Below are 7523 nucleotides of genomic sequence, written 5' to 3'. Positions count from 1 at the left end.
GCTACACCTACATGTACCCGTTGCCCGCCTCTCCACCATGGGGAGCAGGGCCTTCTCCTGCTCTGCCCCCCACCTCTGGAACGCTCTACCTCCTGACCTACGAAACACCACCTCCCTTTCTCTGTTCAGGACTAAACTTAAAACTCATCTCTTCAGACTAGCTTACCCCTCCTAACTTTGTTTTATGTATTTTATATTTTAACTCATGCCTGTTCTTTGATCTGCTTTTTTATTTTTTGATTTCTTCATTGATGTAAAGTGTCCTTGGGTGTCCTGAAAGGCGCTATTTAAATAAAATTATTATTATTATTATTAATGTTGGACGCTCTACAAACCTCCGATAAAAAAAGGACTGGCTATCTGCAATGGAGGATTTTACATGGTGCCATTGCTACAAACTCGTTTTTATCGGTTTTAAGGCCAGGGGTTTCAAATGAGTGTCCTTTCTGTGGTCTGTCTGAGAGTGTCTTTCATGTTTTTACTGATTGTAGAAGACTGGTGACTTTTTGGTTTATTGATGAGTGTTTTTAGCTGTTTTGGCATTGTTTTTACCGGTTCTATATTTATTTATGGGCTGCGTTTTAATAAAGTCAACAGGCCAGAATGCCAGATTTAAAATTTCTTAATTGCCGAAGCCAAAATGGCTATTTATTTATCTTGTAGAGACAGACTTCAGACTGGACCTCATCTTGATGCCATGGCTCTGTGGAAGTGCAACGTCAAAGTCAGAGATTTCATGCAGTATATTAAGTCAGGGAAAACTGGTATTTAACAAATAACTTATTTATTTTTTAAGCTTGTCCTGATGTGAATATCTTTTGTTTTCAATTGTATTCTGTGCACTTTTATTATTGTAAATAAATGTTATGTTAAAAATCAAAAAAATCTTCTTCTTCTTGAGTTTACTGGCGGGTGACATCTAACGCTTAGATGTATTATTGCCATCTACCATGCTGGAGTGTGGACCAGAACATTTTTATTTCCTAACAAAACTAAATTTTTCTACACAGTCCCATTTCCTTTAAAAAAGTAATAACTGCTTTATTCATTTTATTATTTTTAACTAATACCTTACTCACTCTTAATGTATCAACACCATATTGCCTTAATTTTTTGTTTTCATTTTTCTCTACTTACCCTATATCTCTCACAATGACTTATTACATGCTCCATTGTTTCTATATCCATTCCACAACCACATCTACCTGTTGGATGTTTTCTCCTTCTTCTTCTTTGTAAAGTTTTATGGCGGTTGGCAAAAAACGCTAAGATTGCATTACTGCCACCTACTAGTATGGAGTGTGGCTCAAAATATCTAATATTATATTCTCCTAATACATTTTATTTTTGTTGGATGTTTTGGTATCTGCTTCAGGAATTCAGCTCCCTCTTCAGTTCCTCCTGATAAGCCTAACGAGCTGCAGCTGTAGCACCTGCTGGTCAAACTCTAGGGGTAAGGAAGGTAAAACAAACCAAACAACCTACACACAGCTCTGTGGATTTGGCACCTACCTCTGAAGGTTTTACTGGCACATCACAGTATGAGGAGATCTCAGAGCAGACCCAGAAGTTGCTGAAGAAATTATATGCCTGGCAATGCATTGCATACCCAGGACGACATGAAGAGTATTGGTGGAAAGAAGGATTGCAGGGCTTTTTTTTCCTGAACCTGTGGCCCCAAGATTTAACCATGGATAGGTGGAAGAAAATGAATGGACGAGTTGGTGATTTGTTCCCTTAACTGTTCAGCTTCTCAAGTGTCCTTGGGTAAACCTTGAACTTTGCATCACTTTTGTTTTTTTGTTTTGTTTTATTTGGATAAATGTAGTCTAACGTTTAGATGTATTAAACATTTGTAATGTGCTAAAAATAAATGCAGGTATGGTTTGTGTTTTATTTTGATGATGTTTTATCTACCTGCAACTAACCTCTAATCTTTCTGCTGCCTGATGCTTGTTCCTTATTTTTGCTCTTTTCATCTGTTCAGCCAACTGCGTAGTTCTGCAATCCGTTTTTAGATTCAATGCTACAATTGTCAGTGGTTACCATGCCACCACAGAATTGAAGAGGAGGCTACCTGCTGCTTTGTTTTGCCCACCTTTAACATTGTTAGCCTCTTACCTTGACAATGTGCATCATGTACAGGAAACTACTTATTTACAGATTCTCACACATCAAATTTTTTTGTTTTTCTCCTTTAAATAATGGGGCAACTATTTGAGGATCATTCAAAATTTGAATAGTGCTTATTTAAAAATGCATAAAATAACATTAAAGAGTATTAATCTTTTCATAACAGATAAGTCCAAACACAGTCATTTTCCTCATAAAAGGCATTATTCCTACCTAATAATATTACCAGATTGTAATTGTATTATGAAATATTAATGAAACAATAAATATTAAAGAAAATGAACACAGTTTCTGTAAGACACCTACCTGCTTTAGGGGTGTAGCAGCAACACATATGGCAAGTGGACCACTGGCAAAACAATGTTTTGCAAAAGGCATGCAGCAGGGAGCTGGTACATAAGTGTGAAGAAATAAATTTATGGAAATAAAAACATATTCAAGTTTAAGTTTAAAAAGGTCATATTCATCTCGTTTGGATTAAAAGATTCCACTGTATATTCATCAATATTTGTTTCACCTTTAGCAACACTGGATCACAACATTTTTATTGCCTGCCACTGAAAGGCAAAGATGGACAATAATGTTTTTACCTATGCGCATATGTGTGCTTGTGTATCTGTTTATTATCATTGTTTCTTGAACCACTGGACAAATTTTAAAGAAAGTTGCAGAAAGGAATTATTGTATGAACATCTGCAACTTATTACCTTTTAAAGTCAACCTGATTCAAGATGGCTGTCACAGCTGGCATTGAGGACTTACAATATCTCAGTTATGATGAGGATCTAACATATTCAGAAAAACACAGAAAAAAAATGTTTTGAATATTTAATGAGTAAGATGTAGCATTCAGACAGGCTAAACATTAAGTTACAGGTTAGTTGTACTATTTAGCTCTATATACCAGTGATGTTATCACTTTGTAATAATCCATCTATCTTCTACCACTTATACTGTTGTTGGGTCAGGGAGGCAACAGGTCCATTAGGAAAACCCAGACACCCCTTTCCCCAGCGACACTCTCCAGCTCCTCCTGAAGGATTCAAAGGTGTTTCCAGTCCAGAGAAAGATACATATTCCCTCCAGTGACTTCTGGGTCTGCCCTGAGGTCTCTTCTCAGTGGGACATGCCTGAAACTCCAAAGGGAGATGTCCAGGAGGCATCCTAATCAGATACGTGAATCACCTCAACTGACTTTTTTGGATGTGAAGGAACAGTGGCTTTACACTGAGCTCCTCCTAGATGGCGGAGCTCCTCATCTTATGTCAAAGGCTGAGCCCAGCCACCCTGAAGAAGCTCATTTCAGCTGCTTCTATTTTTACTTTGTAAAAATAAAAACAGAAAAACTATGACAGACTGTCAGAAATGCCATGACATTTCACCTCTGGTCAAAGGTACACAGTAATTGATTTTTATGTAAAGACAAATGTTCTATAAATAAACTCTAATAAATAATAAATAAGTGCTTTGATTTTTCATGATGCACAGGAACACAGTTCTGATGGTGTATAGAAGTAAAGTGTTTCAGAATAAAAATAAATGGAAACGAATGGTATAGCATATGCTTATTCGAATACTCAATGTTTTTGTTAGGAAGTTGGGGTTGGGGTTCTACGCTTTCACCACCAGAGGGAGTTGTGGAGCCACTCAAGGAGGATGGACCAGCTCATGATTGGACTCACCTGCAAGTCATCAGGATCGTTTACAACTGGATAAAAGGAGCAGGCTCTCAGTCATTTAACGCCTGTGTAAACCTAACATGGTACTCTGACCCTGGCTCGCTGAGACCAAAGAATTATTGTGTTGCTAAGTGTTTTGATTATTTGTACTAACTATTCTGTGTCATCCTCAAGGTACCTCTCTGTGACTTCCTGGAAAACCAAGTATTCAAGTTCTCAGACAGATCCTGTGTTGTTGATGCCATCTGCAAATCTTTGGAAGTATCTTTCACGGTTGACTGCTAGCCAGATATCCGAGAAACTCAGAAGGATTTTCTCCAAACACAACATCCCAGTACATTTCAAACCCAACAAGACTCTCAGACAGAGGCTGGTCCACCCTAAGGACAAAACACCCAAACCCAAATTGAGCGGAGTTGTGTATGCAGGTCAGTGCAACAAAGAATGTTCAGACCTCTATATTGGAGAGACCAAACAACCTCTCCACTGACGCATGGCTCAACACAGGAGAGCCACGTCTTCTGGACAGGACTCAGCGGATCACCTACACCTCAAGGATAAGGGACACTCCTTTGAGGACCAAAATGTTCATATTTTGGACCGAGAAGACAGTTGGTTTGAGAGGGGGGTAAAGGATGCCATCTATGTCCAAAGGGAGAAACCAACATTAAACAGCAGAGGTCTCAGATTTCAGCTTTCAAAAACATGTAATGGAGTTTTTCTTTCCTAAAGTCTTCTAACCGAACCAAGGCAGTAGCCTTTAAAACAACATGAACTGAAGAGGAAACGGAAGTCTCTGTTTGTGGATATTGATAAGCCAATCATAAAAGTTAACATGAAACAGTCTCATCATGGTGTTGCCGTAAACTCCTCACTCGCTTTCCGGAGGCCCTGTATCTTTTAAGCTTCTTGCGGACATGTTGTTGGAAAATGCTTCCATTATTCTTCATTTGCATTTCCCACTGCAGTAGTTGCTTAAGGGTCTCCTCCAGTGCCTCGTTGGTTTTGGCCTCTATTGTGATGTTTCCCACCGCTATTCCCCATTTTTGTAGATTCTTAGGTCACATTGTTATAGAAAACATTGCCTGCTGGGAAGAAAACTTGTATCTTGTCAAGAGGCGTCTGGAAGAATATCCCGTTCTCCTTCAGGGCTTTCTTGACTGTGATATCTTCTCTTCTCCTTTTCTTTTCTATACTTCCAACGCATAGTCATGATCAAAGTATACCTGTTTATTTTTAATGTGCACCCCCTTTTTCCAGGCAGCCTGGAGGATCTCCTCCTCATCAGAGAACCAGAAGAAGCAGACTATGATTGAGCATGGTGGTGCACTTGCAGGTGGCTTTGATCCTAACCCTCTGTGGGCACACTCGATATTGATAGCGCAGTCCAGGCCCAGTTCCTGACCTAGCTCGTTCTTGACGAGATTTTCAACAAAGACCGTCATGGACGACCCTTCAGAGTCTTCCAGAATACCATATACTTGGATGTTTTTCCATCTGGAACGGCCCTCCAAGTCAGACACTTTGTTCTGCAGCACCTGCTGACTCTTCAACAGCTGTACAAGCGTTTCTTTAACTCCTCTGTTCCAACATTCCACCATATTACGCCATATTATCCTCCATCTGCTTTATCTGGCCAGCTACCTCCTACCAACCTACCTCGTCTATAGTGTTCTGTAGTCTCTGATTAATTATTTTATTTGCCACATCCTCCATCTGTTTCTTTGTCCTCTCAAAATCCTGTGCAGAACTCTTGGAGATCATCTTTCAGTTTGGTCCGTAATATTAACATTTCTGCCAACAAAACATCACTTACTGCTCCGCAGATCTGATCTAGCTCTTTGCTGCGTCTGCCATCTTGTCAACGTGCTAGGGTTTCTTTGCTCACTGCAGATTGTTTTTCCATTTCACAGTCAAAGATGTTTCGTAGTCCGTATCCTCCTTTCTTAGTTTTGTCATTATTCTGCCAAAATATTTTTGGTTTTAGCCCAAATGCAGCTCTCGAGTTTGGGGGCTGAAAGGCTAGTGGCGGAGCACGTTCTTTATGCGTCCATGCTGGGTCGCGCATCACCGGAAGTCTGTTATGTGTCTTTTCAAGGTTAGAATGCCTTCTTTCATCCAAGAGATCAAAACCAATCAATTTTAGACATACATCAACAGATTTGATAAATTTATCAGTATTGCTGAAATAGTCAATTTGGTGTGATTCTAATACTGTGATTTATGTAGAAAGAACTGGCAACCAAATCTCTGATAATCACCTTGCTTCAAATCAGTTCATGAACATAAAGGAAGGATTGGGCATGGTTTTTGAACAATTCTAGTTCCGATTCTTCGTTTCGATTCCAGTTCATAACAATTCTCAATTCCGGTTCATAACGATTCTCAATTTGAAATCTTTTATATGCTGTAACCTATCTGTGGCACTCTTCAGTTTGTTACACCAACATCTTTCCGTTGGACACTATGGTGAATGCAGTAGCACATGATGGAGTCTGGTTAACTACCTGGCTAACATTAGAAATTTTAGGTCGTTTGTCTATGAAAAAATACATGAGCTAACATTAGCTGGGTATTTACATTTGAGTTGACACCACCCAGTGGTGGCTGGCCAAAAGAGGGCGCAAAAGCGCCTCCACACCACTCACCACATTACCTTGAATAAGATAGAAAAAAATGGCCCATCAACAGAATTTAAAAACTGTTGTGTAGTTCGAAGTTTGTACTTGTGACACAAATTGAAACAGAGTTTTAGTGAGGGCTTATCTTTCCTGCTAGAGCGATTTAAATTGGTCATTTGACTAGGATGCACCAGGGTGCCACACTTTTGACAGCTGCAGCACATTATCCATGGCTGCGCACACATTTCCGGCAGATTCTTTAGTGGTTTTGTTCTGCAGCTTCTTCTTCTGGTATCAAAACTATTGCAATTGAAATGAAAAAATTTGAACAATTTTGTGAGAATCGGAACGTTAGTCCCAGTTCCAGTTGGTTCTTGAGACTTGATGCCCAACCCTACTTACAAGTCATTATTTATAAAAACAGCCATTTTATTCATTCAAAAGAAAAAACATATTTTAATGTGTCCTACCTGCTCACCCATGAGCAACAGAACCTCTACAACAGTAACCATGCTGTCTGGCGAGACTTCACGTATCTCTTGATGGATAGAAGAAGTTGGCGTCTCGGAGGATGACATCCTTTGACAAGCTCCAAAAAACAACTGTCATCGTTCACAACAATTTTTAAAAATAATTATAACTCATCTGACTGAAAACAGGAAAAAAAAGATCTTCAACACTAATTTTTTTTATATCTCTTTAACATACAATTTTAAAAATCTTAATCATAAAAATAAAAACAACCTAATTCTTCATCCTAAAAGTTATTTTGTCACATGTCCTTATAAGCAAAATGTAGAGACTTTAAAAACAACAGATTTAAAATTTTGCACAAGTGAACAATCTTCATCCAGTCAACATAAAACCTGCTTAATGCTCCACAAAGTATTTTAAAAGAATTTTATAAAATAATAATTAATAATAAATAAATAATATTTTCAATTGCAGGTTAGTGTATAGAGCACTGATTCTCATCCTGGAGGGCCCACCCCCTCTGCCAGAGAGCCGGGGAGGGGGGAGATTTGTGTGCAGAACCTTGTCTGCTCAGAGATAAAAATATCAGTTTATTGTTTGTGTAAAAAAAAAAAAA

This window comes from Kryptolebias marmoratus, linkage group LG9 (genome assembly GCF_001649575.2).
Source record: "Kryptolebias marmoratus isolate JLee-2015 linkage group LG9, ASM164957v2, whole genome shotgun sequence".
Taxonomy (NCBI): domain Eukaryota; kingdom Metazoa; phylum Chordata; class Actinopteri; order Cyprinodontiformes; family Rivulidae; genus Kryptolebias; species Kryptolebias marmoratus.
This window is presented reverse-complemented; position numbering follows the sequence as displayed.